The sequence below is a fragment of the Dasypus novemcinctus genome, chromosome 6 (assembly GCF_030445035.2).
Source record: "Dasypus novemcinctus isolate mDasNov1 chromosome 6, mDasNov1.1.hap2, whole genome shotgun sequence".
Lineage (NCBI taxonomy): Eukaryota > Metazoa > Chordata > Mammalia > Cingulata > Dasypodidae > Dasypus > Dasypus novemcinctus.
Genome location: NC_080678.1, coordinates 62,201,859 through 62,214,404, shown reverse-complemented (window position 1 = coordinate 62,214,404; position 12,546 = coordinate 62,201,859). Strand labels below are relative to the sequence as shown.

At 36.0% G+C, this 12,546-nt stretch overlaps 1 protein-coding gene and 1 pseudogene across 1 annotated transcript in view; both read left to right on the top strand.

Annotated features, from left to right (window-relative positions):
• The window catches only part of LOC101441123 (protocadherin-15), a 1,917,137-nt gene that overhangs the window by 1,142,455 nt on the left and 762,136 nt on the right, over positions 1-12,546 (top strand). The gene's annotated exons all lie outside the window — the stretch shown is intronic.
• On the top strand, positions 11,295-12,042 carry LOC101440684 (ribosome biogenesis protein NSA2 homolog pseudogene; annotated as a pseudogene).

Below are 12,546 nucleotides of genomic sequence, written 5' to 3'. Positions count from 1 at the left end.
TAAAAGCAGAAACAGAAAGCAAAAGTTATGGTAAGCACAGTTAATCAAATGGTTAAGAAAAGATTGGAGTCAGGGAGGGAACAGGCAGAGGCAAAATAAAGATGCAAAATAGGCTTATTTAAATAAGGGGACAAGAAAAATGCAAGGCTCTGCAGGGTGCTATCAATGTGGAAGGCTTGGTCATTTCAAAAGGGAATGCCGAAGTTTAAAGAAAGAGAGTCAGGTAATCCCCCTCATGAATTTTGAGGATTAGGGGGGTCTGAGGCTCCTCACTTCTAAAGCCCACCGGAAACCTTTAGTAAATCTAAGGATGGGCCCATATCAGGAAAAAAGTACATTTCTAATGGACACTGGCACAGCCTGATCCTCTGTGACTCATCTCCCCAAAGAAACTAAACTCTCTGGCAGTTCCCTTACAGTCTCAGGGGTAAAAGGAGAAGAATTTGAGGACCCCATTCTTTCTTCCACTAATATTTGTTGGGGAAACAATCAGATTGTAAACCCTTTGTTGTACATCCCAGAAGCAGGGAGTAATTTGTTGGAAAGGAACTTAATAGTATTCATAGATTTAAATTTAAAAGTAAGGAATGGGCAGATAAAAGTAGTCTTAACCATGCTCACTAAAAAAAATAAAAAAGATATCATAGAGGAAGTGTGGGTGAGAAAAGGGGATAGAGGGGGTTTGCTGGTACCCCCTATTAAAATCAAACTGAAAAAGGAAGGAGAAATTATTTGTCAAAACAATATCCCATTCCCCTTAAGAGGAGGCAGAGACTTCAACCCATCATCAAAAGCCTTCTTTGGGATGGACTCTTGAAGCCCTGCATGTCTCCCTTCAATTCTCCTGTCTTACCCAATTCAGAAATTGGACAGTAGTTGAAGGATGATACTAAATCTAAAGGCCATTAACCAAATCATTCAGGTTCTATATCCAGTATTCCCAAATGCATACACTCTCCTTAGAAAGATCCCCTGCCATCATAAATGGTTTAGTGTAATAGATCTAAAGGATGCCTTTTGGGCCTGTCCCCTTGATCCAAAGAGTAGAGACTTGTTTCCCTCTGAGTGGGAGGATCCCTCTACAGGAAAAAAACAGCAATATAGGTGGACAGTTTTACCCCAAGGCTTCAAAGAATTCCCCAACCTCTTTGGGCAGGACCTGAAAAAAGTATTGGAAAATTTTGCAGTTCCATCTGAAATTTCCCTTTTGCAATATGTAAATAATATGCTATTATCAAATAAAGAAAGGCAAATAGTGGTCCAAACTACAAAGAGCTTATTAAATTTCCTGGGAAATCAAGGGCTAAGAGTGTCAAAAGGTAAGCTACAATTTGAAAAAAAAAGTCAAATACCTGGGTCATCTCATTAGTGAGGAAAAGAGAAAATAAATCTAAAAAGAATTCAGGCCATTACTAAATTACCTCTTCCTTGAACAAAAAGAAAATTACAAAAATTTTTGGAATTGATGAAATATTGTAGATTAGAAATAAATTCTTATGCATCCCAAACCAAAGGGTTATACCAAAAACTGTTGAAGGAGTCTAACAAATTAAAATAAAAGAAGGAGGAAGTAAAGGACTTAGAAGGGTTCAGACAAGCATTGGTGCAAGCTCCTGTTCTAGCCCTCCCCTCCCACAAAAAACCTTTCCATCTTTTTGTTACAGTAGATAAGGGGACAACCTTGGGAGCCCTAACCCAAATCTGGGGAGGCCAAAGAAAACCTATGGCCTTCCTTTCCAGAATCCTGAACCCTGTCTCCAGGGGATGGCCAGGATGTGTTCAAGCCTTGGCAGCAACTGCTTAGTAAAAAAAAAAGCAGAAAACTAACCTTTGGAGGGGCCTTAGTTGTTAGCATCCTCATCAGGTCAAAACTATTTGGTCTCAAAAAGCAGGAAGGTGGTTAACGGATTCCTGAATTCTAAAATATGAGGCGATTCTAATGAAAACAACAAAAAAAAAGATTTAATACTAACAATTAATCGTAACCTAAACCCAGCTTCTTTCCTTTGAAAAGGTCCAAACCGTTTTAAACTCCTAAACATGATTGTTTAAAACTAATTAAATACCAAAACCAAGTTCAGCCTAACCTAGGGACCTTCCCTTACATTCAGGGAAAATTTTATTTATACGTGGATCTTCTAAGGTCTTAAAAGGAAAAAGGCAAATGGCTATGCTGTTGTTAATGGGCTAACTTGTAGGTGAAAGAAGCTGGCCAATAATTGGTCAGCTCAAACTTGCAAACTGTATGCATTAAATCAAGCCCTTAAATTATTTAAATAAAAAAATGGTACAGTCTACACAGATTCTAATAGCAAAGGAAAGGAATTAGTCCATATAAAACTGGTAAAACAAGTGTTAGCCAGTCGGCTCTTACTTAAGGGTGTAAATTGTGTCATTCTTTACTCGGGGCTCCAGCCACATTTTCTGGTTGTGCTCCCCTTCTTGCAAAATTAAAAATAAATTCTCCTCTTCACTACAGTTGGGTAAGCCTTGCTTTCATCCAAAAAATGATTTCTTTCTTATACTCTGTTCAGGCCTTTTTACCCCAGATGTCTGTTCTCTTTTAAGTGAGTTATGGGTTAATCACTTCAATTATCCCTTGCTAATGTGTTCATTGCTAATACACTACTCTCACTAAGACAACGCTTTAATTCAATTGGAACAGCACCTTTAAGATGAACCATTTCTGATTTGTTCAGCAAAAAGTCCAGTGGTGAGGGTGGAGGATAGAGTGAACAAAGGAATGGTTAAAAAAAGTTTTCATGCACTGATTTTTTTAAAGCTGGGTATTGAATAAATGGGGGCATGTTACATCATTTGCTACTTTTATGTATATGAAGAGGGGCCAGAGTGGTCCACAGCTGGGCTCGTTAGTTCAGTGTGGCAGAACAGACAGACACACCAAACTAGGCAAGGAAAGAAGTGACTTTATTCATCGGCAGGAGGCCGGAGATGTACAATCACAAATCAGCCTCTCCGGTAAGTATTTTTCTCACAACTTTTATGCAATAGAAACAAAGGAAGTTAATCATGACAGTGACGTTTCTAAGAAGGGTCCAGCAAATTAGTTTTTTGCTTCCTCAGTTAATACTAAAGCATGCATCACACCTGGGGCCGGGCAGTCTTGAGGTGATAGGAGGGTGGTGTGGATATGAAGGTACAGATAACCTCATACAGAGATGAGGGTACAGGTAAATAGCCTGGATAATAAGTGAGAGAATGCACAGTTATACATTCATTGGTGGAGTTAAATCTGGTTAATGTTAAATCTGTAGCTCTGTGTGCCTCCTGACATATGAGCAAGAGTTACATTGAATTTTTCTAACATTGTAAAGTACAATACAATGCCTTAAAATTAAAGTATGCTAGGTTTTTCTGTACATTTTAACTTTTCCATTAAAAAAGTTAAAAATAGAAAGAAAAATTGAGAAATTGATATAAAGCTTTAAATTTTAAATTTTGTTCATCACGTTGTTCAGGGTTAAGCTAAGAAGAAAGTAGAAGTTTGAAATAATTACTAGAGTTTCTCTTTAGAGTGCATTAACATGTATGAACAGAGAATCTCCAAAAACAGCAGGTTAATTGAATTATGGTTTATTTTTCATGAGTCAAAGAAGTGTGTAGGTGGGCAGCTCCAGGATGGCGAGGTGGTGCTGTGTCATCACCAATGTCCTAGTCTCCTATCTGCTCTGCCATCTTAAATTCAAGGTCCCAGTTCTCATAGTCACAAGATGATTCCAGTATCTCCTATATTACCTCACCAGGCTTTTGGCATTAAGAGGAAGGAGGAAGCAACTAGAAGGAAAAAGTGTTACCTACCTAAGGAAACCATACCGCCTCCAGATTTGTTGTCCAGAATTTTGTCAGGTGAAACTTTCACCTGTAATGGAAACTAAGAAATGTAATTGGAAGCTGGGAAAATTACTATCTTCCAACCAAAACAAGGTAATATTTGAGAGGAAGAAAAGGAAAATGTATACTGGGTAGACAGGTATATTAGTCAGCCAAAGGGATGCTGATGCAGAAATTGGTTGGTTTTTATAAAGGATATCTATTTGGGGTAGGAACCCACAGATACCAGGCCATAAAGCATAAGTTACTTCCCTCACCAAAGTCTATTTTCACATGTTGGAGCAAGATGGCTGTCAACATTGGCAAGGATTCAGGCTTCCTGGGTTCCTCTGGGCTCAGTTCCTCTGTTTTCTCCACAAGGTCAGCTGTAGACTCTCAGCTGACTCCAACATCAAAGCCAACATCAAAACTCCAACATTAAGTACCTTCAACTCTGTCCTTTGTCATGCCTTTTATCTGTAAGTCCCCACCCACCAAGGGGTGGGGACTCAATGCCCTAATGACGTGGCCCAGTCAAAGCCCTAATCATAACTCAATCAGTCCAAGGTACAGGTCAGATTAACATGTAATCCAATATCTATTTTTGGAATTCATAACCATATCAAACTGCTACAACAGGTAACAGTCCCTGCTGGTGTCCACTCTTCTAGCTATGTAATAGCCATTTGTGATCTTCTCACACAAGGAGCACAAACATCTCCTTCCCCTTCCTTTGTGAGGGAAAATGTCTTAATGTTTAATTTAGATTTTATATCTCAATGTCTAGAATTTTATCCTTATCTGAAACAAAGTCCTCATGATAAAATTTCTGCAATAATTTTGCTAAGAAAATAGGGGAAGGATTGTGGTTATTTTAGCAAGAAAGGAACGCTTTCAGAGGAGTGTGTTGAAGATAAACCTGATCTGAAAAGGACCAAGTAGCAGAGTTTTTAATCTATTAGGTAATGGGACTGACTCAAGGAGTAAAAGTTAAGAAAAAGGACTTAGATTTCACTAGATTGGGTAGAAACCAGTAAGGAGAGAGAAAATGAAAGTGATGCAAAAATCTAAATGTGTGATGAATGGAAAAGGAAAAGATCTGCATGTGTTTTCTCCATAATTCCTATTCTCTCCATGGAACTAAAAATCAAATATGATTATAAAGTGTATCCTTCTTAAGGAAATGTTCTTATTTCTTAATGCTGCACTTTAATTTATAAAGAATGTTAATGATGACATTAAATATTATTTATTCTGTGCTTGTTATTGGCCAAGTTTCATGCAAAACATTTCAATATTATCTCATTTAATTATCACAACAATCTAAGAAGAAAAGAAATGAATTCCCTTTTTACAAATACAATGTTATCTTAGGAAAGATCATACAGCTGGGATTTAAATTCAAATTTGCATTACTACAAAGGACATGTCCTTCTCTCTCTATTATACTGCTTCACCTACATTATCATTCATATTCACATATATTTGCATTTTTGTAGATGAGATTTTAAACACAAAAGCATCTCTACATTTTAATATGGATGTGGAAAGTACATTGGAAGAGAAATGCCTTCCTAGGGATCTTTTACTACTTTAGCACTTTTCCCCCTGACTCGCACACCCTTTGTGCTAAAGCAAAAGAATTTTCAACCCATGACTTTTGAATAATGAAAACTTTCAGATTTCAAATACAAAATATTATCAGTACCACTGAGAAAGTAGAGAGCTGGGAAGAGGAGCAGCAGGTAGAGGTCAAAGCCAATGGAGTATGAACTTTTTGCTAAAGTCAAAAGACCATTGCTTAGACAATTAAAGGAAGGTTTTCAGGAACTGGATTAGGGCTTCAGGGATTGAACCATGGATTCAGGGTCACCAGGACATTCTTCCTTTTACTTCCCATCCCTCCTTGCCTCTGCTTTTCTTTGAACCTTACCCTTATTCTCTCCTTCTCCAGGCAAATGTTTTTCTTTGTAGAAGGTCACCTCAGATATACACTTCTAAAGTTATCAATGGGCAAAGGAAATCTGTCCCTCTTAATTTAGAAAATTCTAAACATGGATTCCAAGCTGCCATGTGCCAAGATCTGTGTTCAATGAAAATAAAGTAGTTGTTGTAAAATGCTGCTCTAAGTGGATGGGTAGGAGTGGGAAGGTGCCACTGTTCATCCCTTCCAGGACTTCTTTCTGCAGAGGAAAGAAAAGACGATTACCAGGATTAGGCAGATAATAAATTATAGTGAACAGCTAAAGATAATAGCTACTATATTCCTTTATGATCATTCTGTAATTTTTCCTTTGACTCATGCACATCTGGGAAATATTTTACTGAGACCTTATGTCTCATGATATTGGCCTCAAACAGCATCTTTGGCTTTTAAATGCTTCAGCATTTCTCTACACTGAGAATGGTAGAAATCCTTTTGTCTCTCACACTTCATTGTGTAAAGATGAATGTCTGTGCACATTCACACATCTTGCCTCTTCCATAATTTAAGGGGGTCTGTGTGTTACTGTGTGCCCTTAGAATGGGGTTCAACTTGCAGCCTTGTCCTGCATTTGAGACATACAGCTTTGCTATTATTGCAGATATTCTTCTAATGGGAAATAGAAACAATTGTTGAAGGGCACCTGGGTGGACACACCTAACTAGGCTAGGAAGGAAAAGTGGCTTTATTTGCTGGCAGGAAGCCAGACATGTACATTCTCAAATCAGCTTCCCCATTAAGGGTTTTTCTCACAGCTTTATACAGGTTGAAACAAAGAAAGTTAATCATGAGGGTGACATTTGTAAGAAGGGTCTAGAAAATTAGTTTTTTGCTTCTTCAGTTATTCTTAGAGCATTCACCACACCTGGGGCCTAGTGGTCTTGGGGTGATAAGGATGGTGGGGGGTGGTATGGATGTGAAGGTACAGATAACCACAGATATGAGGGAACAGATGAATAGTCTAGATAATGAGTGGGTGAGTGCACAGTTATACATTCATTGGTGGAGTTAAATGTGGTTCATGTTAAATCTGTAGCTCTACCTACCTCCTGACATGAGTAAGAATTACACTGAATTTTTCTAGCTGTATAAGCTATAGTAAAATGCCTTAATATTTAAGTTATATTGGATTTTTCTAGTAGTATATTGTTCTTAAAGAGCTGTAACACTAGCTATAAGAGAGTAATAAATGACATATTACTCTAAATTTGATAATCAGTTTATGTACAAATTTTGCTTATATAGTATATTTTTAAAACCTACCTTTTTCAAATATAAAATATTAGAATCTCAATTGGATACAAGTCATTTCTCAATGAGATTTTCATTCTTTATTTTGCAGAGAAATTAGTAATGAGAAAATGGGGCAACTTTTAAAAGATACTCCTAAAAGTGATAGCAGAAGTCAGAACTTTTAGTTTTCAGAAAATATCATAATAACTGGGCCAGTGTAACTTTATTTCTCCTTTATAGCTGAACTAAATCACATTCTCCTGAACTAGATTTTCAAGTTTAATTCTTTCCAGTTGAGTATTTGAAGACTTGGTGTCTTCAAGAAAGGGCTTTCTTTTTGCAAAATGTGTTCTAAAGTAGTAAACAGCAATCACTTTCAGAACATAGATTATTGAATTTTCTCTACATTGCTCTTGAGATGGCAAACATAAAAATAAAAATAAAAATGTTATAACTAGTTTCAACTATAAGAAATTATCTCTACTGCTTTCCTTATTTTTGCCCTAGCTGTAATAAAGGAATGTGATAACCGTCTTTTTGTAAGCTTAAGAACTTGTCACTTCTTAAGTATCTACTCTATAAAGATAATGAATAGGAAATTTACTGGGTAGTAGCTCAGAGTTCTTTAAAAATGTGTGGATTGTTGATGAAAGAATTTAGGAACTTGAAAATAGCTAAGTTTAAATTGTGAATAGACAATGCTAACTCTGTGAACTTAGGCAAGTTTCTTATGTTTTTTGAATCACCAAGGAGATAATACTTTGCCAGCAGATTTTGTAAAGAGTTTTAAAACATGCAAAGAACCTGGCACTCAACATTTATTATTAAAATTCAACCTTTAGTTTTAAACTTGTCTTACAGGTACCAATTTTTCTGATGATGTTGATGTCATCTCTTAACTTCTATAATTTGCAATTCTAATGAGTCTAGTTTAATTTTGCTATGTTTACCAACAAAGAAAAAATGATTGCAGAGAGCTGGCTTTCTTTAATATGTACATGTATTTCCTAAAGTTCACAGTTTGCTGACAATCATACTGAAATGCAGTCTTTGGAACATCAAGGTAAAATAGTCTATCCTCAATTCATGTCTTAATTTTTTGAGTAAAGCTAAAGAATGAGGAAATTGGCAAAGAGCCCTTTGTATGAAATCCTCAGTAAACATTGTTAGTCTTTCAACTTTTATTTCCCATCAGATTCTTCAGTTGAGATTTTTAAAAACACCCCACTTCAGACATTTTGATTCAGTTGATCATGTTGGGATGTTGCATGCCTGTTTTTAAAACTCTACAGCTGCTTCTAAGTTGCATTAAAATGTGAGAGCTTCTTTTTACATCTTCAGCATAAAGTTATAGAGATAAGTGTGATTGTGAAAGTTCTCTCTCATATGAGGCATTAGAAAGCAAAATGCACAAGTATTAAAACTTTGATATGATCAATCAAGTTTTCTTCTTTTGACCTTGATCACTCATTGTTTCTCTGTAATTAAGTGTAAAGAATATTAAACATATCAGATGAACAGAGCTATAATCCTAGTTGTTTCCCTCTTTAGATTTTCTTTTTTGCCTTAGATTTATAATTTATTCATCATATGCCAGTTATTAAACTCAAGATTTTATGCAGATTCCCTTGAAGTTATTATTTTCCTCATCAGATACTTAAGAAAGTACAGCTAGGAGAGTTGAGAAATTTTCAGAGAACTCCTAAATTCACATTCATTGATAAAGGGCAGGCAGGATATCAGCTTGATTCTAGCTGATTCCAAACCCTGTTCTTCCTCCTGTAAATAGGCATCATCTTTAGAAGTTAAATGAAAGCAATGACAAAACAAAATCTTAACATTTAGCTCTGGATTCTTACTATTTAATTTCTAATTTCTAGCATTCTTCTTTCCTGTTTTTTCCACTGAGGATTGCTACTATTCATCTTTGTTAATGTCAAATTTGTAGCGTTTTTATTTTTATCTAAAAATTTTTTTTTCTTCTTTATTTTCTTTTAAATGTTACATTCAAAACCTTTGAGGTCCCCATATACCCCCGACCCCATCCACCCCACCCATCCCACATCAACAACCTCTACCATCGTTGCGGCATGTCCACTGCACCTGGCAAATACATTCTGGAGCACCCTTGTACCACATAAACAGTAGTCCACATAGTAGAGCTTTCAGACAAGCATGGGACGGGATTGATTGCCTGTAGATATTTATCAAAGAACCAAAAATATCAGAATGGAGAATAGTTAAGTCCTCTCTCAGGGTGCAATATATAAAACTACTCATAAGGATTTTTAATAATATTTCTTTGAGGCTAAGAGCACACAGTAAGAATATTTGTACATTCCTAGAGAATGCACAGTTTCTAGAAACTGTTTCTAGAAACTGTTTCTAGAAACTGTGCATAGGCATATATACATTTATTCCAGAGATACTGTACTCAGCTGAAGATTAATAATAAACATTTTACCTGAACAAAATGATGTTAGTGAATATTGTGCTTAGTCCACCTATTTGACAAGATTGTTCAAGTAGTTCTCACAATACTCTTGAACTGTTTAACAAATATAGAACATATCAAACAAGCCAATTTATTTTAGCATTTATCTTTTTTTGTAGGGAAAGAACAAGTTTCCTTTTAAAAATTTCCTGTGGTCATTTAAAACATCTCAAAGCTAGTATTAGGTATAGTCAATACCTTGAATATTGATTTTTTCCATAATAATGACCTGATCTTAGGAAGACAAATCAAAAGAATTACTGGAGGAGATTGATTAATTTGATTAAAGTAGGAGAAGCTATATCTGAGAACAACAAAAGGCGTTAGTTTGACTACCTGTAATTTCAGCAGAAAGCAGTTATTCTGGTGAGGTACAGATTCTCTGTTATAAAAAGATTACATGAAAGGTAAGGGTAATCTCTTATTACCTCTTGTTAAATAAGACTGAATAATTCAAGACTAATTTATTTGTATGTTTTATTTTTCATTTGCTATTTTTTATTAGATAAGTCAATACAGCCTATTAACACATTATATTGGTGTTGTAAATTTGTTGCAAAGGATGAAAGTAAATTTTAATAATTATACTGAAATTATAGTGAATGCTTTAACTTAAGGTTCACCATTTTTTGGGACAGTTTTGTGGATTTTTAAAAATTTTTATTGCTGTAATGTATATACAACTACAAATTTCCCCTTTTATCCACATTCAAATACATAATTTAGTGCTACTTATTACATTCATAATATTGTGCTACCATCACAACCATTCATTACCAAAATATCTCCATGATCCCCAGTAGAAACTCTACATTTTTAGCATTAACTCCCTATTCCCAACCACCCTCCTGGTCCCCTGGTAACACAGAGTCTAAATTCTATGAGTTTGCTTATTCAAATTATTTCATATCAGTGAGGTCATACAATACTTTTCCTTTTGAGTCTGGCTTATTTCACTCAACATGATGTCTTCAAGGTTCATAATGTTGTTAAATGCATCACCTTAATTCCTTTATTATGGCTGAATAATATTCTATTGTACATTTTCTTAGTTTCAAAATTATCAGAAATGGGTTAGCTTTTATAATGGGAATTTTTTTTAGAATAAAAACTTACAGCTCCAAGGCTATGAAAATGTCCACATGAAGGCACTGTCAGAGATGCTGTTTCACCAAAAGTTGACTGCTGGCATATCCTGGAGTTCTGCCAAGTGGCAAGGCAAAATAGTGGCTCTCTCTGTCTGGGTCTCTGCCTTTTCCTCCAAGCCACTTTTCCTCAAGTTCAGCTGTGGGTGATCAAACACCTGGTATGGCTCATCTCTTCAGCATTGAGCTTCCCTGTGGGCCCAGCCTCTCAGGGACCTTATTCCATGCCTTTGTACCCAATGATTCCAGCCCCTGGCACCTCTCTCAGCCCTTCGGAGTTTCTCTCTGCCTCTTTCTCAGTTGTAGCTGTCCTGGAGTCTTCTTTCACAAGACAGGATAAAAATGGTGGCTGTCTTTCTGTTTTTGCTTTGAGTTCTCAGTTTATAAAAGACCCAGCAAGAGGGTGGAGACCTAAACTAGGCCATGCCTCTGTCCAATCAAAGGCCATAAAGCAATCTAATAAAAAATGATCTAATTAGGTATTTTGGAAGGTGAGGCTTTCCTGTCACAGGTTGCATGGAATTGACTCATGGGTCTCTAAGACCACAAAATTAAAAGTTTTAAATGCCCGAGGGGCTCAGCCTGGCAGCCCTGCACAGCATTCACCATGCCACAAAATGAATATACTGAGTTATACCATAATTGCTATGCATATCATTTGAATTATCTCGAGAAAAAGAGAAAGAAATTTGAGAGGTTAATGAATGTTCGAAGAAGGCAAAAAAGATGATTGGTCTGAAGGCTAAGCTCTGCCATTAACAGCGCCATGCTGAGAAAATACAAATGAAAGAGACTCTTGAAATGCATGAAAAGAGAAACACCAAAAAAAAAGATCAATGGGAAGACTCCACAGGGAGCAGTACCTGCCCATCTGCTGGACAGAGAGGGACAGAGCCGAGCTAAAGTACTTTCCAGTTTGATTAAACAAAAACAAAAAGAAAGAGCAGAAAAATGGGATGTCCCTCTGTCCAACCTTCATGCACAGGAGAAAAAGAAGTATTAAAAAGTTATTTGAATAGGAAAGAATTTAAAAAAAGCATGGAAGAGGATGGTTATTAAAGTCTGCTTTGTTGGAGATAGCTTTACATGAAGACCAATGAGCTTATGTTTCAAGAAGCCTTATGTAACGTATCCTAAACTTAAGTCTTCTTTTTGCCTGTCAGTGCTTGGTGTAAAGAATACACCTCCACTGTATACAACATTGGATGTTATTACCAAAGGTACTGTCATTGAAATAAATGTGAGCGAGCTGGGCCTTGTGACACAAGGAGACAAGGTTATTTGGTTGGAAATATGCTCAGGTTACCAACATTCCTGAAAACAATGGATGAACAAAGGCAGTCTTACTGGTTTAACAGCACTTTCATACAGATTTACTCCTTATAATTGTTGAAGATTACATACCAGTCAGGAACACCACTGTTACTGTAATGTTTCTGAATGTTACCAAACAGCCTTACACAGCTGTAGTCATCAAGAAAACTATTATGTTGGGAAAAATGAAACAAGAAAAAACCATGAAAATGGCCCAGTTTTATGAATTGTTTTTCATTTTTGGACCCATTTATGGTTTAAATGCTCAAAATATTGAATGATTAAAAATTTTAAAAATATCATAATTCATCAGCATCTGCACTAATGAATAGGTATTCAGATGCGAATCAATCATTATTACTGGGAATACCACCAGTGCTAGTTTAAAACACCTTTTTTTCATACATAAAAGTCAGCACATATTTAAATATGGAGATTAAGCTAAGAAAACTTTGTTAGCGACCTTTCCTGAGAGTTCAGAAGAACTCTTACTTAGATAAATATTTTTACCTTCATGATTAATCCTTTGTGACTTCATTATATAT